The 25,702-nt window shown below is 41.4% G+C and overlaps 1 protein-coding gene across 9 annotated transcripts in view; it reads right to left on the bottom strand.

Moving 5' to 3' along the window:
- ELMO1 (engulfment and cell motility 1) overlaps positions 1–25,702 on the bottom strand; it is a 516,082-nt gene that overhangs the window by 125,016 nt on the left and 365,364 nt on the right. The window contains exon 1 of one of the 9 annotated variants that reach the window (XM_017670978.3): positions 3,313–3,705. The exons of the other annotated variants lie outside the window; for them this stretch is intronic. The gene's annotated coding sequence lies outside the window, so the exon portion shown is untranslated. Of the gene's footprint in view, positions 1–3,312; positions 3,706–25,702 lie in introns of those variants that run through there. 9 annotated transcript variants of the gene reach the window in all.

The following is a 25,702-nucleotide window of genomic DNA, read 5'->3' as shown; positions in this document are numbered from 1 at the left end:
TTCACAACCCCTCACCCATTGCTACGGCAACTGTAAATTTTTCCCGGCGAATGCAAGCAAAGGGTGGCCATGGAACAGATGACCTTCCACCTCTCACAGATGGCCCGGGAGGAGCTGGTCTCACATGGAAACTCAGTTCATACCAATCAAATAAATGCTCTGCCAGATGAGCTGGAGCATCACATAGTAATATAGGAGGTAAATGAATGGGGCATTTTGATGATGGGTTTTCACTTAGGTCAAATTTCTTATCCTAAAGGGTATTAATAATTCACCTGACCACCCCAAAATGCCTTTCTAATTTGACTTTAATTATTGCAATGATGAATTCAACTCCCTGCAGGCTAACTCCACCAGACAGACTGATAGCCAAGAAGACGACCTTTCCCTCTCCACTTACACTCATTTCACCCGTGTACGCTGCAAACAGGGAAATCAACATGTGTGAAAACAAGCACTTGCCAGTTTGTAGCTGCATAAACACAGGCATGTTCTTTAATATTTTGGTGACTCAATTTCCTCTTCCAGAAAGTAGGTATAAAAATAGTCCAGTTGGGGTTGTTGTAAAGATGTAGGGAGTTACTACATCCACATACAATATATTGAAAGGTGCCTGGCACACAGTAAATGCTCAAGGCAGGTTAGCTATTCCTTTGTGATTGCTTTTCCATTTATTGATAGAACTACAAAACTCTACCATTTCCTCACTCAGTGTTGAATTGCAGGGGCTGGATTCAACATATTTATATTCACTTTGATTTATATCAGGCAAGTCTGATGTCACTTGAAAAATCTAAGGAAATTCATTTTCCTTTATTTTTACATTTATCTTTCTAATATGTCCCACATCCTACAAATGCCAGGAAGAAGCATTTTGTCTCAGGAGTGGACAGAACAGTCACAACGGTGCAGTTAATTCTGGTATCTGAAATACGTTTTTGTTTCAAGTCCTACAACTCTGGTTTCAGCAACCCTTCAACCTCAGGAGAAAACAACCATGTTCTAGAGTCATTTCCAAGGCTTCTTAATCAAGAATTAAGTGAGCCTTCAGTGGGTAAGTGCAGGACCCCACTCAGGTACTGAAGCTACTGCTTGGACCAGCAGTTGAGTGACATGGGGCTGTGGCAATATTCAGTAGACCCCTTGCAAAAAGGAGATAATGAACTTGAGGGCAAAATAAACTCTTGGTTTTTCACCCAGGACAGATTCTCCTTGACCCTGAAATGGGCTGTCATCAAAGTAATATGTGATTGTGCATAAATATATCTTCCTAGGGCTAGGGATGAGTCTCATAGCTTTCCAATTCTTCAATTTCTATGATCCAAAAACAGGGTAATAACTAGTCTTATTATTATTATTTTTTACATTTATACTGCTTCCATAAAAGGCTGTTTCTTCTCATTCTTGCCAACAGGTGCCAGTACTTCGCTCATGTAAAGTAACACTAATGGGGGAGAAAAGAGACCAAAAGAGGATGGAGGGTCATTCTAATGAGATGCCTGTCAATGCACAGCCACGAGAAACCAGACTTCCTCAAAACTGTGCATGTGTCAAGGTGTACTGAGGAGTGAGGTGCAGCAGAGAAGGTTCACATGCACACACTTGCCTCTGATCAGGTGAAATTCTCAATTTAGCACACCAGCTTGAGTCTGTCAGGATCAGAGGATAGCCTACATATTTCAAGAGAGTCTTTCAGCTAACAAGCAGGCCTGACCAGGTCAAGTGACCAGGTTTCCCATTATGTACAGTGCTCAAAGGTGGGAACCTCTGTCCCCTCCTAATGCACCGTCCCCACTTTGGTACTGGCCCTGAGAGTAAAAGGTCTCTCCCAGACGCCCAGTTGCCCTTGCCCTGCTTTGAGTCTTCTACAAGCAAAACCTTCCTAGCTTCTTTGTTTCTTTACCCGCTCATCACAGGTCCCTTTTAGGACACGGCAGATTCCATTCTAGAGCCACATGAAGACCCACAATGTTCTCCTCTGTCAAAAGGGCATTGTCTTAAAGAACAAGACAATAAGATTTTCCATATACAACTATTTCACATGCACTGATTTGTGAACCAGGTGACAATTTTTTTCTCTTTTCCTCTCTCTGTTATTTGAATCTATGTGGACTGTATAGAAGACACCAGTGTTCTCTCAGCCTTTCTGGTATATAAGGTAAGAAACTACATTTTTTTTAAAGTGACAGTGATGAAACCTCAAAATCAGCAGAGATGCTCGAAAGAGGTTCTCAGGCAGAGATGGATGCCCCAAGTTCAGCCCCCACTCTGCACCCCCCTAAAGGCAATTCCTCTCCTCTCCACATTTGGAAGGATTAGAGTTCCCCTGGAATCCTTCTCCATGCTTGAGTTCTGTCTTGCCACATATATTTTTAAGTTTGTAGCTAAAAGGGTCCCTAAAGGCAAAGAGTTTCCCCTTCCCCTGCTGCCCCTCCATTGCCTGTTTACAGCATTACTTTCTTATTCTTCCTGCTTCTACCCAAAGAAATTCAAAATTTGGTCACCAATGTCAGAAAATTAAACTTCAGGGAGCAAAGCAATAGCTCAAAGCATCCCTTCCCTGGCAAAGAGCCAATCCTTGATTATAACTTTGCAAACCCTCTCTGGTTGCCAGAGGCTTGAAAGGATGCAAAACAGAGTCATTTCAAAGCATGGTTTCTGACAGCTAAAATCTCTGTGACTGCACATCAATTCATCTTTGCAATTAATTTTTAAAAAGACAAAGAACATATTTTAATTTAGAGATGATTTTATGAAAAAGGCAGGGACATGCTCTAGCTCAGATGCACACTCCCCACGCCGAGAGCAGCAGTGCATGCAGAGGAGATGCTCCCTTCTGTAGCTGGGGTCTGAATAAGTATTTGCCAGATCATTGTAATAGCATCTCTCTTCACAATGCAAACACGAGCAACACAATTAAGCCGCTCACAGCTCTGCTCTGTGCCTGAACCTTTCTCTCTTTTCCCAGCAATGCACAGGGTTGACTTTTATTAATTTAATGTCGAAAGCATCTTCATTTGAAATGGATCAAACCCCAGGAGATAAAGCAAAACTCCTCTTCTCACACTAATCCTAATGAGACAAACCAATATCCAAATACAATACATAGTCAACTGCAAATCTGATCACACACAAGCAATGCATGCAGCCTTTGAAATACAGACGCTCACACATCACAGGAACCCAGAATGCCTGTTTTTCCATGTGCTTGTTCCAATTCATAGTTTTCTTGGCAGACAATAGGACAAAGCTACATTTTAGCTCATGCTGTTGATACCAGCGGACAGATGTGTAAGACTGAGGTGTACTCACCAAGCTCCCATAAGTCCATCTTTCACGGCTACAAATACTGCTGTTAAGCTGCTGTCACCCCAAATGACTTAGAGTCGTCCCCCTGTAGGACAATGGGCTGGAATACCAGATGGTCCCCGAGTAAGCTTGTTCATGAAATAGGTTTCCAGTTGAGCCATGTGAATGGAGACCTGCCGCACACCTTTGAGTGGTATACACTTCCAGTCCAGTAGAATAAGCATGTAGCTTTGCTTATGTTTATGGAGCTGGAGCCCAGGGGTGCTCCGATTGGCAGGAATTGCGGAAAGATCAGCCAATCAAACGGAGCCTCCATCTCAGGGAAACTCCTGCTCATTTATTTAGCATCTTCGGAGATCATCGGCTTTTCTAGGAAGAGCTTTTCTCTTATAGTATTACAAGAGAAAAATAATAACTTCATTTCAATTTTAGTGCCCTGTGCTCTTTCATAAATAAACATATAGCTCCTCTTGGTATTCCTCAATACCCTTTCTTATAAAGAATTGGGGGAAAAAAATTAGAAGAACAAGAAAGAGCTGGTTATGGGCTGGAGACAGTTCATATTCATCAGCTTCCACCTTGTTGGGAAAAAGGAGGGGGGAGTGCCTGGGCTCAATAATTACTGATTCTGTTGCCATGGAAACAGACTGGCTGCAGCAAGTTGGATTCGTGTAGAACATCTGCTGCCAGACCCACAATCAACTGCAATCTCATCTCTCCCCCTCATCCTACTTTTATTTGATTGTGTTTGCTTTCTCTCTCCTCTTTATATACAGTTTTTGTCCAGAAATGTCAATGTAAGCGCCTCACTTTGTACATACAGCACATGTGCGCCAGGCGTGCTCTCATACTCAGAAATGTGTGCATGCAAGAGTGCAGCCCCGCAGGGTTCCCATGAGAGAATTGTACTCTGATTCCTACTCAGCATGTAAACAAACATAAACAGCTCCTTGTGTGCCTCCACCCCTAATTAAAATGTACTGCAAGCTTACCTAAAGAATTAGTGAGGTAGCTTTTAAAATATCTGTCATCTAACACCTGTGAAATTCCCCAAATAAAAGTTTGCAGTGGCATTTTTCAGAGGGCATTGTGGTTCCTAGCAAAGCTTTGGAGTGAAGTGATTCAACTGGGAAGCTTGTGTAGGATTTTTAAATACAAAAGTCTTCAGGCGCAGCTGCTTCTTGCATTAGCACCTTAGCAAGGCGCCCTGGACACTGGGGATCTTCCTGAGAATTTCCTCAGCCCATTTTACGTCCCTGCTGACTCCTCCCCTGCGTACTACAAATTCTTGTTGCAGACCAAGAGGTAAAGTCACTGACTCTGGATATGCTGCTATCTTTCTCTTTACCAGCAGGGGCCGCCACTGAGCAATGAATGGATCCAGGGCCGGTCAGACCCAGAAAGGGGCTCAGATACTGGCACTCTCACACGTGGGTCGGTGGGAAGCCCTCAATTCTAGAGACTGAAAATGGCACATTTTCAAGAAGGCTATGCTTCCGGCTTAAGTTAGAGAGAAAAGAATTATTCTCCATCCCATTGTCATGGGTCTCTTTCCCAAAGGTCTCTATAACCCAATGTCCTCAAACCATTAATGATACAGAGCAAGATTTGGGAAGGGTTGAGGCCTGCTCTATGCATGTCTGGCTCTGGAAGCCAAGGTGAACTATATGTTTATCCCACACTCACTGTCCTAATAAGCAACAGCAGCCCTGGGCCTCCTTTATTCCCAAACGACTTTCAGTCCAAACCCCATTTCCATCTAGCTCCAAGCGCTCAGCTCTGGCTCAGCAGTCTTGATGTTGAATTTGCTCTTTCAAGAATCTGAATCCTGGTTTTCCAGTGTGTCTTTCTGTGCCACTGTGAGCTTGGGAAGGGTTTCTAACCCAAGTTCTGCCTCTAAGGCACCCAAATCCAACATTAACATCCGTCTCAGCAATGTCCAAACTGCTTCCACCCTTCAGGACCATGGGTATCTCAGGATTTCTCTACCACCTTTCTGGAACACCTCTAACCTCTTCTGCCCACTTCCTCTGTCATCAGGATCCCTCTCCTTTGCCCTCTCACTCTCCCGAGACTGTACAAATCACCACTAATTTTATGCAAAAATATGTCATTCCAAAGGGGTTTTCCCTCAACCAAATTTAATCATTTGTTCACCAAATATTCAGTGAGTGTTTATATGCCAAACACTGCTAGTGACAAAACAAACTGACATGGTTTTTGGCTGGCAGCACAATGACTCTAGTAGAGGAGGAAAAAAGATTGAAGTATACCTTTTATATGGGGTATGAAGAAGAGCTATGTGCTATGAATACAAATAATAGAAAGACTTAACTTAGTGAAGTAAGTAAGTAAAAGTATCTCAGAGGAAGTGATACTTGAGCTAAGATCTGAATGAAGAGTAAAAGTTAATGATTGAAAGCAAGGGGAACAGTGTCTTAGACATAAGAAATAATACATGCAAAGGGCCTGTTAGATGCATACTGCCTAGGAGGGGCTGTGTCGGCTTTGACAACTTGAAAGAAGTCAAATGGGGCTGATCACAGTGAGAATCATTAAAAGCATGGTGTGAGATGAGCTTGGGCAGCAAGCAGAGGCCAGACCTGCAGGTCCTAGAGACCACATTCAGGAGTTTGGTTTTCATCCTATGAGCCATCACAGGCCACTGAAGTACTCCTTTAAATGATCCCCTGCTCCCCAACACACCTACGTAAAATAATATATTCGTTAGTTGATCTCAACAGTCTATTAACAGGATATTACTCTAATTGGAACCATTTCAAGGCATCCATGTCTTGTTGGACTGATCTATCTTAACATTTATTGAGTAATTAATAGTCCAGGTAGCATTCCAAGATAGTGGATGAACCAACTTCATCCTCACAACAATCTTGTGGGGTTTTATTATTATCCCTATTTTATACAGAATGAGGATACTGAGGCATAAGGTGGCTAAGTAACCTGACCAAGGTTATAAAGATAAAAAACGTGGCAGAGCTGAGATTTGAATGAAGGGATTCCAGCTCTAGTTTCTTTAAACATGGTTTAAAGGGACCACTCTGTCACTCATTTGGTGTTCTCATCAAAATGCAGATTCCAGGGATCCTATTGTATCCCTCCTAAACCAGAATCTCAGGGAACAGAGTCTAGGAACATTTTCCCAAGCTCTCAAGGAAATTCCTATATACACCACAGTTTCAGAATCACGGCTAAGAGATGTTTGCATAAAGGAAAAAGCTATTCCTAAAAGAATCTTTAAGTATAAAATGGATAAGGGTGTTTCGTTGTTTGAGAATGGTGGGGGGGTGAGGGGCCCTCACTACTCCAAGTCATCCCAAAGGACCCATCCATCTACATCAGAATAAAGTCACCTTCCATTGATTAACTGCAAATTCTTGAGTGGAGGATGGGGAGCACAGCACAGTTTGGGGCTCACTAGCTATGCTAAAGAACAAATATATTCAGAGAACGCAGGAGTTCCTAAAGACCAGATTCACGAGGTAGTTAGAGATGTATCAGACCATGTATTACCGCGGACATTAAAATGTCAGAAATTTTCCTCAGGTGATTTTTTCCTAGAAAATTCATTTTTTAGGACACCATTGCAAGGTGAATAGTTTAGCCCTTAACCTGATCTACCCTCCTCATCTATTCAAAAGCCAGTAGCAAGCTCTCTGGTTCACCTAGTCATAGTTTTAGTTATAAAAAAGAAGCAGCTTCATCTGTATTTCCTGGGGGGTCATTTTATACAAAATAGTTACAGTCTTTAGAGAAACTTCTAAAGAAACCTTCCATGGAATCCTGTCTACCAGTTAGTTGTATTACTGAGACCACAGACTGCATTAGGTCATCATTGGGTACTCTTTCTTATCTAGACTGTGTAATGAAAAGAGTACATACAAGCTGCTGAAGCTCAAAAAAAGGGAAACCTAGAATTTATTGGTTCGATGTTTGAACAAGCCCCCAAGAACTGGTATGCAGCAGACATCTAATGGACTTAACTACAGAGACTCAAAATGTATTATCAGTAAGTAGCATATCACCAAGCTTCTGAACACATTCAGATTCATTATATGCTGTCTACAGAGAGGAAAAGGGAATTACAGCATCAAAACCCTGGAAAATTCAGGAAAGTTGAATAAAAATTAGAAGAAATCTCTTTCCATTTCATCCCCACATTACATACAGCCTATATTTTCTGCTCTGCTCTGGGTAGGTACTGATGGTACCATTTAGCCTGCATTTTCCTGACGGCAGATTCAGGCTAATTAAATTCTATTTCTTTCCATAAACAAAATTCAGTAAATGTCTAATGACCAAATCTGATGTAATTCACAAACTTTTGAGATACTTTTTAAGTGAATTCACAAATCCAAAAAGAATTCTGTTAGGTGATAAGTATTTTTGGATCAAAAAATATAGTGACTATTGTAGAATGATTTCTAAACTAGCAGTCTAAATTTTCCTTAGTCTACCTACAAGTCATAACTAAAATGAGCATGATTTATATCAAGCATTTATAAAAGGGAGCTGAAGGAGATTCCATTTACCAGGTTATAGAGATGTGGCACTAACAGCTCCTGGTCCCATTTTCCATTTTCTAGCTCCTGGTCCCAAACTGATTGCTTCTACAATCTGGGCATCGATTTTATCAAAATGCATGTTTATCACTGGCAATGACTGTGATGGCAATGACCCCCTTAATTCATGACATTGCTCCACTGAGCCCCATTTTCACTGATTCTTCCATAAGAGAGAGATCATTAAGGTCAAACTGAGCCTCAAGAAAATTCCAGACAGATAAGGTGTGTATTGCAGAAGGCTCACCTCCAGCTGCATCTCAGCCTCTTAAGGCACCCCACCCCAGCCATATGTGCAATCACACACACACACACACACACACACACACACACACACACACACACACACTGACTTCACTCTCACCCCTGTCCAACAGAAATAAGCACAGTATAAACTGGACTAGATCATGTATCACAGAAATGTGAGGTCAGAAGGAGGGCCTCTACCTTTGGAGGTCAGAAGTGTGATTACTATTGGCTCAGTTCAGCTGCTTCATTTCATTCAAGAGACAATGCAGAGATACTTCTTGTCAGTTGAGCTGACCAGTAGCTATCTTTGATTTTTTTACATTGTACACTTTAAAACCAAAACATATGCAAAACCTCAATTAGACATGGTCAGGATAACTTTCACGTATCTTTTTTACCCCCAAGGGGAGAAAATCATGACAGTGCTCCCTAGAAAAATCCCCATACACAGATGACTGCTTCTCTTTTTCTCACCCTCATGGTGAGATGATCATAAGCAGCACTTACAAAGTCTGCTGTAATGTCACTTTATCTTTAGGTTCCAGGATGCTAAGCTCTATGTGACATAGCCTTGACATTTGTGGGAGGCTGAGAGAAATAATAGCAAATGCATGTGTAGTGCTTACAATGGGCTGGTAAGATAAAAAAACAATGTCCATTTTCCCCAAAGGGAAACTAAGACCCACAGCATTTAAGTAGTGTGTCTACACTCACCACTCAGTAAGGGGTAGGCTCAGGATTCCAGCTGAGGTGTCTGAAGCACCACAAGCAGTATAACACACCACAGTCTAAGAGCTCTGTAAGCAAGGAGTCAGAGCAGGTGGGATTGTTCTGGTGGCATCTGAAGGGTGAGTGATGATATGTAACTCATGTTTTTGAGGCATTAATATGGGTAGGCTTACTTCTCTGGACTTTGCTATTTTTGCACTTTCCTTAAAAATGCCTAAAATATAAGCAAAACCTACAAACATTGAAATAAAACCAGATCCACAAAATGCAAACCCATCTATAAACAAATCTCCAACCCATGCTTTTCTTCTTTCTTCCAGAGCATCAGCCTCTGACTGGTGACCATGATTTGCATTCACAGGGAGAGTCATGGTCTGGGAGTCCTCGGAGCATGAGGAGCTGGGCCAAATGGAATGAGCTGATCTGAGAAGAACACAGGGCCAAAAGGGCAAGGCAGCTATGACGTAGTTCCTAATTCTCAGTGCATTCAAAGGAATAGCTGGGGAGACTCTGAAAGCTTAAATACTTGCCAGCTTGAATCCAAATATACCATGGGAATGCATTCCAGAATTGCAGGCTGATGAAAAATCATGCCAAAAGGAAAAATGAAAATGCCAAAATCCTCAGCTCAGCTTTGCCAAGCACGTCCACTGGCATTATGCTGGCCCAAAACTCCTGGGCCAAGGCTAGGATATTCTTCAGATAACACGAAACGGGAAACAGCTTCTTCACCGTTAAGGCGGAAGCTTCTGGGCAGTGTTCACATGCTTCTTGGTTTTCAGATCTAATGCACAAACAGACCTCTCCCAATTCTGAAATCCTTATCAATTTCACATGCAAATAACCCCACCTCTCAAGAAAAAAGTTTCTGATATTCTCAATAAAAGGAACAATCTCACTCCAGTTGGTAGAGGTTAAATCTATGGTTTATCAAATGGTTAATATTTGATACACTTACTTTTTCTAATCTTTCTGCTCACAGATCCACAAATAATCTGTGTCCTGGTCTCCTGTAACAACAGGGATAACACCACAACAGAACAAGGACAAAGCAGAGACAAAGGGGAAGAATGGATGGTTTGCAGAGGAGGTGGGAAAACAAAAAGGTCAAGAAGACAAGAAGAGATGTGGTGTGCCCAGGAAAGGAGGAAGGAAGAGGAAGGCACTAGACATTCAGGTGGTCAATTTCCAGAGGCCATGTTCTGAGATGTAGAAGGCAAGAGTTAGAGTAGGAGTTTGAGAGCTGGGAAGGGGGTCAGAGGCATGTACAGGGCCAGATATGGAACCACAGACTGACGCCAGGCCAAGGAATCACCAAGAGGAATTTTAGGGTGAGTACTGTTTAAACCTACTTATTTTTACTTTCTCCCTTGGTGAAGGAGTTGACCTTCTCAGAAACCAGTGGCATGACAACTATGTTCCTGGAGTATCAGTGAATATCAGTAACAACCCAGCACCTCTCTAGGAAAACAACTCAGTGTGCTGTTCATGGCAAACCAGTTTTGCCTCCACAAGGACTGGCTTGTTCTTAAACTCAGCCCTTCAAAATCAGCTTATGGCAGCAGGATCACCAAACTGTTCTCTATTGTACTTCCAATGACAGGAAACTTTGAAATATGAGCCATAACCCCCTGGGCAAGTGATATTGACAGGTTATTCCCAACTCTCACAAAGAATGAGCTCTGCAACGTAATATGTGCTGCAATTAAATTCACACAAAAATATAATTTTATTTTATCGCTCAGTACTTGCCTGTGTCTTTAAGCCAGTAACTGTTGGAAGGAGTTAATTTGATAATATAAATAAAAATCGGTCTCAAAGGGCAATAACCAATCCATTTACAGGTAAAAATGCTCCTCCTCCAAGTCATCCCAAGGCAAATACCAAACATGATTTCCAAAATGCATTGCTGCAATTCTCTCAACACAGTGACAAGCGTGAGAATTGTGAAGCAAGTATTTCAAATAATCACACATGTTCAACCATGACTAAGTGCTCTTGTTTGTATTCTGGGGGAATCTATTGTGTGTCAGACATCTCAGCTATTCTGTACATACGCTGAAAAAATATATTTTGCCAAAAAAAGGCCATTTTGGAAGTAAGGAATTGGCCTCCATTCATTCAACTAATGTTTGGGAAATGCCTATAATGCTCTTTCACATGTTACTCATGTTTCAAGGCTTGAGAACCCAAGGATACAGCCTTAGTATCTTGAAAATAATAAAACTCTACTTACTAAGTTGTCTCTGTATGTATTCATATTTCATGTCTTTTCCCAGTCAACTCTGTTCTTCTCACCTGGTAATCTTCCATTCATATATTAAGGCCCTCCTAAGGAAAGTCCTTCCTTTATGTAATTCCCTCCTTTGAATTACTTCCATACAGTGTATATGGGCTTTTGCTATTGCGCATGTTACATTATTTCATAATGATTCCTTTCCAGAGCTATCCCCAGTACTAAATTGTTTAGAGTCAGATTTATTCACACAACACCAGGAATAACCTCTTTAGATGTCTCTCACCACTGAGCCAAGAATACAAAATCTTATTGCAAACCTTTTATACTCAGGGAATTTACAGGAGCCTTCTGAGGACTTATCTGTCATTCCACCCGACATCATAGCTAAAGTTATGGGAGGATGGTATCTTTGAAAACATCTCAGTGACTCATCTCATGTTTTCTCCCATTCCTCCCTCCTCCCACTCCTGCAATCCCAGTGTGAGAGAGAAGAGGGAGAGCTGGATAGCACTCCTGAAACCTCCCCTTCCAAAACCCGTTTTATAAGCCGCCTGGGTGCTTGGCCAGCTCTGTCCACTACCTGGCCATTTTTCAAGGATGTCACATCTGTTCAGCACTTCCTTCCCATTAATGAGTCTTCCTCAATGGAGCCTTAGAGCTTTTGATTTTAGCAGCAATCAACTTCAGGAGGAACGTGCAAAGCACTGGCTGAGCTAGCACAGCCAGCTCGAAACCATGTGCTATCTCAAGGAAGAATAAACAAACTTAGGCTGAATCACAATGTGGGGTGTTGGGCTCAAAGAATCTTCTCTTGACCAGAACCACTAATAATACCAAATCTTGAGATTGGTGACAGCTCTGCACCCCTTTATTTTAAAGTTATTTTTTAAACTATGACTGTAAGAAGATACATATTCAGTAGAGAAAATATGTAACATTAAAAACATAATAAAAGAAAAAATATAATTAATCACACCATAAAGAAGAGAGCACTGCTACAATCATTCAAATTAAAGGTAAAAACCTTCTTAGTTCGTATTTCTACTTAGATATAATTTTACATCCTGTTCCCCCTACATTTAACATAATATTTAAAAAATTATATTTAGATACTATTCACAAATGTCATTTGAATAACTGAAAATTTTAACATAAATAAATATGCCTATAAATTAATTTATCATATCCTCAATGCTGAATTGTTAGGTTATATTACATTTTTTGGTGCTATAAATAATGGTGAAATGAACATCTATATGTATACTTTTCTTTTTCTGCCTGGAATGTCTATGATTCTAAATATCTACATTATATTGCATGGTTTTATAAATGAAGTCATCAATCGTTTGTGAATTCCCCAACAGGAACTTTGCCCCTTAAAATTCTCCTGAAATGTCAAGGTTTCTGCCAGCAAAGCAGTAGCAAGGGGGCCTTTAATGTGATATTAAAGGGTGCCAATTCTTCCTTCCCTTTTTGGCATAAGGAGCTCCAGGGTCTCTTCCACCCCATATAAACAAGGGAAGGATGAAGGGGGGCGGGGGTAAATTAACTTCACAACCAACTGGCTTGGTCTCCCAGGCTCAGCCACAGCCTGGTTTGGGATATGAGTGTGTTCGCGAGTGTCTCAGCCTCTGGCCTCTGCGCAGGAGCACATGCCAGCACAAAAAATCAATAGGCTTCTGTCAGACAATAAATATCACCAAAACAAAATCGAAAGGTGTTTTTAAGGCACACACACAAAAAGTTCCTGTTCCCTCTTTCTTGGAAATGCCTTAATATTTTTTTCCTGGTCCTGCAAGAAATGGTAACTCTGAAAAATCACTTTCTCCTGTCATATCTTAGCCACACAATGTCCTTCACTTATGAACTGAATTTGTTCTATAGTTTGCAAGGTTTGTTCTAAAATGTGCTTTTTCCTTTTAATATATCAGCTTACTTCAAAAATATCATCAGCTTATTTTTTTTCCACTAATGGCTGGAGAAAAATTCAATCCAGGTAACATTTGCTGAGCACCTATAATAATATCTTTTGGTAGGCCCCCTGGGATAGAAAGGTAAGGAAGAATTCATCCTTGTTTTCCAAAGTGCAGGGCAAGAGTGTAGATAACTACCTATAACCTAAGATCTAGTTCTCAATGAGTCCTTCCATGATTCTGAAGCATTGCCTCAAGACAGCTATGATGCGGAATGAAGGGCGGCCAGGAACCTGTCTGAAGCAAGCTAATTGGCTAAAAGAAGTCTTCAAACTTGATGTATGGCTGAGTAATCCAAGTGCTACAAGAGAGGGGAAAAGAAAGTGTACCTAAGAGGAAACAATTAATTCTGCCTCCTTGTACTCATTGTAAGGGCTTTGCAGGGCCCATAGGTTGGGCCTTGAAGGATGGGCAGAATTTCAACAGAAAGGGTGAAGGGTCTTCACTGCTGAGGGATCACGGGTTCAAATAGTCTTGGAATTATGAGGCATGCTTGGGGAGCCATCAATATGATTAAGTATAGATCAGTAGGTGGTGTGCTGCATGGCATTACAGGCATTTTGTTTGGAAAAGTGGTTTGCAATAGAATGTGGAGCTTTTGTTATCATGCTTTAAGAAGAAGGGGTCTAAAGTTTTTTGAGTACAAACGTGTTATGAAAAGAATTGTGTTCTAGAAGTGTTTCTGAGAGCTAAGAGAATGAAAACTTAATAGTTGGCTGAGTCCAGGTTCCGGGAGAACAATTAAAGGATGAACACATCTACTCCAGAGCCGATGGTGGCAGGACGCCACCAAATGACCCTTCCTCAGACACTGACAGAACCATGGGACTGGGGACCTGTTAGAAAAAATGAGGAAGCCAGGGACCACAGCAAGGTTCCAAGTCTAAGAGATGAGATGAAATGGCATATCACTCTGAGAGCTGAAGGATGGTTGAAGATGAGAGATTGTGGATGGGGAGGAAGAGGTGGTAGGAGAGAGACAAGAAGAAGACCTTGGGGGAATCCTAAGCTTAGGGTCGGTGAGGGGTGGTGGCAGTGCCTCAGGAGTTAGGGAAGGGAGACAATTCCAGGTCGCACAGGTGGGTACACAAGCCCATGCTTCAGGGTGATGGAACAGGTGAACGTTGGGAAAAGGCTTGATACTCTGGAGGTGACTGCTGACCTACAGAAAGCAATTTCAAGGAGGCAGATGTGGGTGAACATCAGACCACAGTTAGTGGAGCAGGGCAGGTGGAGGTGGCATTCTCTCCTGGAAAATTTGACAGTACAGGGAAGGAAAGAGATTGGATAGGAACTTGAAAGAGGAACAGGAGTGAAAAAGAGCATTTTTAAGGATAGGAGAGATTTTGTAGCTTTTTAGGCTAAAGAGATAAAAATGAGAGAGGAGGAGGAAGGATGAGCATAAAGGGGCAAGGGATAAAAGACTGAATTTTATAAATTTTTTTTGATGTCTATCTTTTTCATCAGAGCAAAGATTCATAACAATGTGACTTTTCAGTCTTAAATTAGAATGATTCAATAGTTCCTCTTAATCTCCACTTGCCTCTTAGAAATCATGTTTTTATAGCTAAAGAGGTTTCTAAGTATTCAAAATACCTATTAGTGCATTTTAGAGTCATAATTCTCTTCTTGAGCTTAGTTATATTTTTAGTTACCTTTGAAATTTTTTCCTAAAAATATCACTAGCAACTGTAACAATAATTATTTTATTTCTTCTTTTAATATATATAGTATACTATGTATATATATCTTGTATGTGTGTGGATTTCCAAAGCCACAGATAGGTTTTAAGAAGGAAGGTGGCTAATAGGGTCATGTGGCTGCCAAGAAGACAGATTAGAGATTTTAAAATGCCCATCAGAGGTTGTTCTTGACTGTCAAAACTGGTGGCTTTTGTGGCTAAAGAGGTTTGTGAGTACTGACAATATAATTTAGTGCTTTTTAGAATCATAGTTCTCTTCTGCTTAGTTGTATTTTTAGTGAGGGCAGAAGACAGGTGGCAGTGGATTAATAAATTCATGGCAAGCGAAGACGTGGTAAACAGATGCGACTATTTGAGGAAACGTGGCTTGAGGTGGGTGGACAGAGGATCAGGAAGGAGTTACTTGTTTTTTAAATGGCAGGCGATTTGAGTACATTTAAATGCTGGTAAGAAGACAGCATCCAAGACGACGAGTTGATGTTGTAAGGATTAAAGGGGACAACTGATGGAGCAGCACCCCAGAGCAGATGAAGAGAGAGAAAATCCAGAGCACAGATGAGAAATCTGCCACCTTTAGAAAGAAACGGGTGGCGAGGGCTCAGGGCCATGTGGCAAGCTAGAGGCAGAGCTGAACTGGAATCTATGGCTCCCACCTCTGGTCTGGAGCCTGTGTAATCCTTGTCCTGCCCCTCCTGGAAATGGCCCAAGTGCTTTATGTATATTAGGATAAGTCATAAAGAATTTTTGGTTTTACAATTCAGAAATGGTCAGTTATTGGCCATTTCAGATGATCAGTCTAATATTGGCTCATTTAACCCTCACAACTATTTTAAGTTCTATATTCCCACTTGAAGAGACTGAGAAACAGGGCAAAGGAATTAATCTGCCCAAGATCCCCTGCAAGGAAATGCTGGAGCTAACTTTTGAGCCTCACTCCTTGAGTCCAGGGTCAATGCTCATGGTTTATGGAACTTAGTGATTGAACTTCTTCGTTGTAAATTTCCAAACCTTCCTCTTGATCCCTCAGGCCCAGGAGGGTGGTGAGGAGTGGGGAGGTGGGTGAAATGAGCGGTGGGGGTAGGGAGCCCAGGCTGAGGCTGTGCCTGGCAGCTTCAGGTCTCCGCTACCATTCCAGCTCTGCCCTAAAGCATTTATAACTGAAAAATGTAATGAATACAGCACTCGAATAAACTTTGACCCCAAAACATTGATATCTTTTAGTTAGAGTCTTATTTTTCTGGTATGTGCATAAGTGAATTCTTATCTATCTGAAAAAATTTAAAAGCTACTCTCCATCTGACTGAATCAGTATCTGCTTAGTTGAGCCTTGGGAACAAACATCCAGGATTGCCCAGTGCCCTGACTACAATAAAAGAATCCAAGCAGCTTCCCCATTTCATATGCACTTTTCATTGTGATTTTAAAAGGAACACCATCTCTGAAGCATAGTTCTAATCCTCTTCCATTTCTTAAGAACATAGAGGGCTGGGAGCTTTCGGACAGAATCCTATGCTCTGTGATTCCCAAAAAGGAACTAGCATTAGATGTGAATGACATTCACTTCGGTGGCAGCTCAAGCGGCAAAAAGCCATATGCCATATGCCTTGAAGCCAGGCAAGCCACAGAAAAGGGTATGTGAAAGAAACAAGGAAAATGGGATCATAAGTGTATTAGGAAGTCGACTGTCTCCAGCACTTTAAATGCATCATCACTGTGGCAAGAATCAAGTCTTCCTACTCTTATGAAGCTCTTGGGGAATGCAATTTATTTTCTAACTTAAGAGAAGTTGAGGAGGTAAGGGTAAAATACAAACGAATTTTTGTGACCTGCGCAGTGTGCTCACATTTATCACAGAGCATGGCTGCACACAGGCACATGCTTCCTGGGCATGTGCAGGGAGACAGCAGTCACCTAAACAGGATGGCCTGCTGGAAGGTACATTTGTCCTCTGCACTGGAAGGTCTCGTGGCAGCCATCCCATGAATGTATAAACACCATCACATAATTTTCCCCACTGGGTTGGAAACAAGACTAGTAGGGGAACAGAGTGCTCCCTGCGGCCAAGGTATGTGGGTTAAGCAGGCCTAAGAGTGATATAAAAGGTGAATGGAGGTGAAAAAATGAAGCAGAGTGATATTTTTTTTAAGTAGGGGCTCCAGCCAAACTCTTTAGGAAAGAGAAATTCAGTTTATTTTGCAACTGTTCAATATCTTGGAGGTTTTCATTCATGTTACATAAAGCTGCCTAGGTAGAAAAATAATTACTACTGCCATTTTTATTAAGAAACAAATGGCAAAATAATTTTGGAACACTCAAAGTATTGACTTCTGAGTAAAAGATTCTGATTGAATGGCCTAGAAGTGTTTCTCAATAAGGCTTACTGACATTTTGGGATAAGAAAATTCTTTATTCTGTAGAACCTCAGAATACTTAGTACCTTTGGTCTACAGAAATTGAGCAGTGACCATCCCATAATAAAATAATTATTTGAGCTTATTGATCAAGGGGCCCATTTTAAATAATGAGTGAATTAAATATTTCTGGCTATTTATTCATTTGACATTCAACCCCGAAGTAACTAGAAAAATACTACTTAAAAAGCATCTGGAGGATATTAAGATTTAAAGCTACTGTTTTGCTCCCAATGATACGTTGACTTTATTTAGAAAGACAGACTTGTAAATAAACAACTACTACTAAATAGTGAGAAAACACTTTACAAAACAAATTGCAAATTCCATGCTGTGGGGGCAGAGGTGTACAGTTTCACTTGGAATGAGAAGTTGATGGTAACCATCTTGCTGAGATGGTGCTTGTGCAAAATCCTAAGAATTTCAACAGGCAGATGGGAGAAGACATTTCTGGCATAGGGAATGAAGATGAGCAAATACCTGAGCTATTAAAGTATTATGGCATATCCAAAGAATGGTGGGCAGTTCAGGTGATGTAGCACTTAGGTGTGGGATGAAGATAAGGGAATGGAGCAAGCAAAGTACATTAGGCTAACTAAACAGACAGCTTAACATCTTGCCAAGGCCACGAAACTTAGGGGGCAGGCAACATACAGCCACAGATAGATTAAAAGCAAGAGTGACATGATCAGATCTGTGTTAGAGGATATTTACAAAGTGGAGAGGTTTCAAAGCTAGGAGATAAGTTACTGCAACAGCTGGTGTCTTAGTCAGCTATCGTCATACTAATGTTGCATAACAAATAATTCCAAAAACTAAGAAGTTCTCTTACTCACAGATGTATAAGTCAGATGAGGTAGCTGTTTTAAGTCGTAATTCTGAGGGCTGACCAGGGAACCGTATGGCATATGCCTCATTCTGGGGCCCACACAAAAGGAGCAGTGGCCACCCAGGGTACACACTTCATCTCATGATGAAGGCAGAAGCTGCAAGAGCCCAACCCAATCACACAAGCAACTGTCAGACCTCTGTTTACCTCACGTCTATGAACACCTCACTGGCTCACGCAAATCACTTGGCCAAATAAAAAGGTGAAGGGCAGAGGAAATAGGCTTCATCATTGCCATGGCACAAATGTGGAGGTATACCACTGCCATGGAGCAGTGAGGAACTGCAACCAGCCCTCGATCTACTAGATTTGGAGTGAGAGAAAGGGAAGATCTGAACCAAGATAATGGTGAGAGGGCAGACGATCTTACAGTGATAGTAGTGACTTTGGCCACTGACTGGTTTCATAGAGGGATTAGTCCATAATCCAAAAAGAAACTCACTCATCTGCTAGCATGAGGGCAGGAACCATCTGTCCAGTTCCCATCTGTATTCCCACAGTCTAGCACAGTGTCTGCTGTGCTGTGGACATACAACATTTGCTGGAAGAGCAGACAACACTTACAGTGTAGGGTGGCTAGTGACACTATTAACCATGATGTGTTATGCTGAATGATGTGGCCATGCTGTATGATGGCTGTGGGACAGCACCTCTGAGTACCTTCTCCATCCCCGGCACTACAGAGATCCTGAAAACACAGAAATGGCAAGGCTCTACTCTCCAAAGGGCTGACAATTAAACAGACAATTGCACTTCGCTGTGGGTAAGTTCCAGGGCATGGAAGTCAGAGGGACAGAGCAAGGAGAGCATTCGAGGGCATCAGAGTAAATCGCTGCCAAAAAACGACAGTGGCAGGCTTGAGAAGTTTCCTGGGGAAGATGTGGGAATAAGATCTGAGATGAATATCTGTCTAAATGACCCTCACATACAGTTTCAATGAGCACCTACAATTATTTTTTATTTTACCAGAACCACAACAGAAATACAGAGAAACAACAAAAGAAAGGGAAGAAGGAGGAGAAGGAACTAGTAGTTTGAAATTCTCATCTCTCAAATTCAAGTTTTCATATCAATTTTTCTCTATATAAGAATTGCCACAAAAAGGCAGGAGAAACTCCTACCAAATTTAGCCTTACTTTGGTGCCCTCCCCTTACTGCACTACCCTCACTCTTGCTTCTGCCCTGCCTGGCGCAGTGGCTTAGATCTACGCCTTGGAAATGGAGCAGGCAGGCCAGGTGAGTGGTACACCGCGCAGGTGAGGGTTTCTGCACCTCTTTGGTAAAATGAAGGTAGATAGTCCTGACATATCATTGGCTGCTGCTCAGATAGAACACATGACTTTGAAAACCCTGCCCAAGCATGCAAGAAGTATAAATTAGCAGTTGAGTGATGCACATTTAAATACTAAAATATGTATTTTAACTTCTGGCCTCCTAGCTGTGGTATTTAGCAGGGATATCTGAAAATCCCACATTGGCTCTTCCAGCTTCTCTCAGCTCTTGTATTGGAGTCTAAGCAAATGCCTCTTCATTCTGACTCCTTTTCTCACCTGATCTAGGGTCCTTCTTTGCCCTCCATCCCTCATGGCACCCTGATTAATCTCATTTGGTAATGAGGAGCACCTCTATGACAGCCCCTTATGCTCCCTTCCACCTTAGGAAATGCATCCCTTTGCAGAAGTGTGTTCTTAACTCTCTTTTAACATAAGTAACTTTGAAATTACAAGATAAATATTTTCCTTTAAATCAAGGATGACTTGTATTTCATGAGAGTCAGTCTAATGATACTCTCCTTAGCAATCCAACTCTGATTCCTCTCTATCCTTGAAGTTAAAATGCCTAACTCTTATTATGCCTTACTTAAAATGTAGGTAATTTCCTTTTAATTGGACATATACCAGTAAGATGGTTTCTGAGCATTACCAGATCCCCTCACATAATCCACAACAGAATATGGAATTCAGGTCATAGAACCAAGTTAACAATTCATAGAGTACCCCAAAGTGTAGTTAATAAAAGGGAAAGAAGTTTCAGAAATAACTGAATAGTTATGTACAGCTGTTAACTTAAAAGAGTCATCATTTAAGTTAATAGTCTGCAGTTGAACCAAGGGACTGATGTATCTCACTCTTGTCCAGCAGAGGAACTTTTGATTCTTTTCTTCTTATAATTGCAAGTCCCAATTTAGCACATGTTACATATGCAAAGAAAGACACACTGACTCTAGGAAGACTTTGGAAATGCGTAGAACTAAGCCAGATCTTGCACACAAAGGAACCCTCAAGGTGTACATTTACTATTGCCAGGCTTACCCAAAATTATTTATGAGATTCAATCATGGTAAATATTTTTATAAGTGCTCCAGCTACAGAGAATGTTTAGAAAGCAAAACACGTTAGCAGTGCTAGCAGCCAACTAAACCTAACAGTTAACAAACAGATTTTAAATAGTTTAACCATTTCATGAACAGAGTCAGCAAAACCTAATTCTCTGTGGATGACTCAGGATCCTCATATGCTACCCCCTCATAAGGGGATATGGTTGGGCTGTTAATGGTACAACCTCAGGACAGTCCCTGAAAATGGACTCCTTTATGGCGATCCCTGTGCTTCTCAGAAAAGCTGCACTGACTCTGTGCAGCTGGGACCACTAAGAGGGCACACTGGGATGGGTGTTCTATTTAGTTAGTCACTAGATCTGAGGGAAGAGCTTGTCTACCTTTTCTGAAAATGCTTGCCATCATCATTGCCATGAGTATCCTTTTCCTTTTCAGAGGCACTTAGAATCCCATGTGCCCTAGTGCTTGCTCCAGGCCAGATTTAGCTGAGTAGTTTACTTGCCTGATGTGGTCCAGGGATCAGAGCCCGCCTAGCCATGGTAATTTTTCTACCCCCTCTCACAGATGAGGAATCTTAGACTGACAGTGCTGAATCCCTTGCACAAGGTTATCCAGCTGGCCGGAGGACCTGGGCTCTTGAAGGACAAGGGCTCCTCCCTGTGGAAATCAGCTAAGCTCCTCTATCACCTGGGGTATGTCTATGGCAGGCTGGGGAGGAGTGACCTCACCGCTGAATACCTGTGCAAGAGGACTTCCCCAACCGTGGTCAAAAACCCCTTTTGTAGCCAAACCAAAGTGCGACGGATCCCCACAGAGAGGATTCCCATACGGAGAAAATCTGTGTTTATAGATATTTGAACAAACTACCTTAGGAAATCAAAGCAGCTCAATTATACTGCCCAACCAAATGCAAATTACTGCCAATTCAGGCTTTGTCTGTAGAGAGCAGCCCCTCGCATTTGTATGGGAAAATTACAAAGCGAACTTTTGAGGCCCTGGTCCTCATAGTGATCTGGGGAAATACCTTCATTATTTTTATTCGTTGTTATTACTGTCACCATTTACAGATGAGAAGGGACCTGGCAGTTACATGACACTCTTAAGGTCCCACTGCTGGTGAGGGGCTGGTGGGCCTGACTCCAGACTCTCCTGCTGCTCTCAGCCGTGCTTCTTCCCTGTTCACCTTGCATTCTGACCTCTTGAAAAAAGTAAGTTAGTCAAGTCAGTCTCTTTCTCTGTCTTTCTGCTGTCTGTAGGTGACATCATTGAGATTTATGAGGACCATAGGAGGTATGCCTTGACTACTGTCCAACTGAAAGTGGCAAATTCCATGAAAAAGGGTAACACTACCTAAATTGAATAGCTTAAAAGCATTCATAAAACACACACGCACATATGCGCACAAAACCATTTGCTACCTATCCAAGGGCTAACATAAAAAAAATAAGTAAATCTTCTCATATAGTGCATTTGCTTCTACAGGAGGTTCGATTTCCTTCCTGCCAAACCTAAAGACCTTTCTGAAACATGAAAAGCATTTTGAATAAATACTTGTAAATGGCTTAGACAGCTGAAAAATTGATGGCCTTATTGTATGACATTAGGGCCCTTTAAAAGACTTCTCCTCTACTTAAATATTCATGTTTCAATTAAAACATACACCTACTTTATTAGCCACACCAGGCCCAGTCCAGATCAATAACAGCAGCACTAGATGGAATTCTAATGAAGATAAACAACACTGAGTCCTCCCCAGCTCCCCATGGGCATGGATGCACAAAGCCTCCTTTCACAACTTGCTTCAAGATATTTTACAGTCACCTGCCTCATGCAAATGAGGAGATTCATGTTTATTCATGTTTAGAGTTACAGACCACCTTTCATTCCGTAAGCCAGCACGGCTAACCAACGGAGCGCCGTCTGCAGCACTATGAAGTTGAGCTGGCCTAGGAAGGGGACCTGAATATATAATTGCCCCCTGAAAAGCATGCACACCAAGTCAGTAAGCTGGAAGCAGTTTGGGAAGTGAACATATCTGCCTTTATTCATGTGATTGCTGCCTTTAAGCTTTTCTACAATCCCTTTTCTATACTACCCCATAACGCATTAGATGTGACTAGTTAGTGGCTGTTTTCCATGGATGATCTTCTAGGGGACTTCTCAGGATGTGTCCTCTGCCCTGCTCTCCAGTTCTGCCTAATTGAGATTTTCTCCCACAGACTCAGATGATGCTCATAGCCTCGCCAGGGGCAGCTGTGGCTTTGTTTGCTGGGCCTGGGTTTTCCTTATGCATTCCTCCTATTTTAGCGATGGTTTCTCATCTGCAAGCCTGAGATTCTAACATCTATCATGTATGCTCTGCTTATTATGCTACCGGGTAAAGTGTTAAAATAGTTCTTTTGCTCTAGAGTGACCACATTTTTCAAATCATTAGTTTCTTCTATTTTGGTAGTTTGAAAGCATGGCAGTGTAATTTGATCTTGGGTTTTAATGCCGATTTTGATAGCAACTAAAATAACACCAAGGCTATGAACAAATATTTTGATGGTATCTAGAAGGCTCAGCCATCTCCGGAAGGTCTGGGGAGCTAGGTAATGGCTAGAAACACCTTAACCCTCTCCAGCCGGGAAGTACATGAGAAATGTGGGAGCTGCTGAGTTTTAGCTGCTACCCTTGGCTTTTCACATGGCAAACTAAGATGCCTAATAAAGTTCTCTGGAGGAAGACAACACTGAAATCTATGACATTTCAGCTTAAATCTATTTCTGCCTAAGTTAAATGAGTTACTGAATTCAGTTTCAGAACTTAATTTTTGGTATGTAAGAGCTTCATTTTTTTTTTTTTGACTTAATAGTCAGAAAATGTCTTCTTTCGAAAAGGGCAATTTCCTAATTTTTCATAGACAGCATTAATCTTATTACATACAAAAGGAACACTTCACAACAAGTATGTCATAATACTTCCTGAAAGCATTTTTATATTTCTTGTTTCAACTTAATATCACCATAAAAGAGGGCGACGGGATTCAGTTATCCACTTAAAAAAAGAAATTTCAGACTTAGTCCTCCTGATTAGCAGAACCAGTATTAGAACCTGGGCCTTACAGACTGATGGAGGTACTACTTCATCAAGGCACACACTTCATACTAGTTACAGGTGTCAACTGATGGTAATTCTATGGACAGAGTTCACCTTTAGTGATCAAGTCTACCATGATGAAAATCTTCATGGACAGCTTTGGTCCTGCCCAAAGATGTAATTGGTATGTGATGAATGGGCACTGGGATAACCAAGGCTCCAAAGCCCCCCTGGGTGATTCTAATGGTCCACGCAAGGTTGAGAAACACTGTTAGAGACAAAAACAGATCCAGATGTGCATAGCTTTGTTAGAAATTCTAAGCAGAGCAGCCATTGACAAAAGCTTGAAATGAGGATCCTGAACCTGCAAATCTGAATCCTTTGTGTCCTCTTTCCTACCTGCTTAAAAAAGGGCTTCAGTGAATGATGATGGGGTCACTTGTGTGCCGTGGTATCCAGCTGCAGTTGAACTCTTCTCTGATGCCCATAAAAATGAATAATGCATGCTCTAAAATATTGGTAATAAAAGACGAAAATATAGAATACAAACTCAATGGCCTGAATCAATGTATTATTCTGCAGAGACTGCTATATTAAGAAACTGAAAGAAAGTACTTTTCAAAGCATAAATATTTTAATCACTCTCTAATCCTACTTCTTTTATCTAAATTTAAAAAATGCTATCTTCTGCTCCCCAAGTCTGGAAAAGCAGGAAGACAGCTGCTTCTCAAACTCTTGCTTCCAGTGGTAGTATTAACTAACAACCACTAGTGAGCTACAAACTAGCCAGCCTCTTGACTTGTTTGACCGGGCTCTCCTCTTTGACGGACATGTCTGTGTCCTCACTGGCCTCTTCCTCCTCCTCCTGCTCTCCTTTTCCCAGGATAGATCTGAGGTGTGGTAACATTCCTCGTCACTGAGGAACACGAGTCCTGAGCTGGCCCGGAATGACTGGAGGAGAATCTCCCATCCGTTTGACAGCCATGGGTAGCATGTCCCAAGCAAGGTGGACAATAGAAGACAGTTGGGCGTCTGCTGGAATTTAGTATTGTTTGTTAGAAAAAATAAAATTTTTGAATTGAGGGACACTGCCTCTGGAGCAATAATGAGCTAAAGAAGGCAGACAGCTACGCCCTTCTTACAGAACCCTGGATCTCAGGTTGACAATTAAATCCGCCATCCATGCTTCCATTCAAAATGGAGAGCCTGAGATGATGTCCAAGAAAGTTCAAAAGAAATTGTGTCTCATGTTGGGCTCTTTTAAGATACTTCTGAATTGGAATATGGTAAATCTTAGGAAACAAATAAGATTAAATTTAGCAGTAACACCAAATCCACATTTGTTCCTAAATTCAATCACTTCTGTTACCAAATTAATAACAAAAAGAAAAGTGAAGTGATGAAAATTTCAGTTCTTTTCTCTTTTCCAATTTATTGTCTGGTAAAGAAGAACACTGGCTGATAGAGGGGCAGCAGTGAAAAATAAGAAAGACGTTTTCACACGGAACTACAGGCCCTCACACAGGTCCAACTTTTTTGAAAAGGCTGATGGAAGCAGAACAGGGACATAAGAGAAAAGGAAGATAATTATACCTGCCTTTCGGTGACTATTGGCAGAACCCTGACTGCTATTATGCTAGTCTACCACAAAAAAACAATTACAAAAAGTTCATTACTTTAAACTGATACACGTACCTTCAAATCTAACATCTTAGAAATTAAATATACATTATGGTAGGTAGCATAATGGCCTTCCCATTGATGTCCATGTTCTAATCCCCAGAATCTGTGAATATATTACTTTATATGACCAAGGGGAATAAGGTTGCAGATGGAATTGAGGTTCCTAATCAGCTGACCTAAAATAGGGAAGAATATCTTGGAATTGTCCAGGTGGTCCAGTATAATCACAGGGGTCCTTAAAAGTGAAAGACTGAGGCAGAAGAGAGGTCAGAGTAATGGATGTGGCAGGGGAGGGACTGGGCCTACAGTTGCTGGCTTTGAAGATAAACAAAGAAGGCCATGAGCCAAGGAGTGGTGGCTTCCAGTACCTGGAAAAGCCAAGGCAATAGGCTCTCTTTAGAGCCTCCAGAAAGGAACACGGCTCAGCTGACACCTTGGTTTTAACCCAGTAAATCCCATTTTTGGCTTCTGAACTATGGCACTATAAGCTAATAAATTTATATTGTATAAAGTAAAGCTTGG

The sequence above is a fragment of the Manis javanica genome, chromosome 6 (genome assembly GCF_040802235.1).
Source record: "Manis javanica isolate MJ-LG chromosome 6, MJ_LKY, whole genome shotgun sequence".
In the NCBI taxonomy this organism is placed as follows: Eukaryota; Metazoa; Chordata; class Mammalia; order Pholidota; family Manidae; genus Manis; species Manis javanica.
This window is presented reverse-complemented; position numbering and strand designations above follow the sequence as displayed.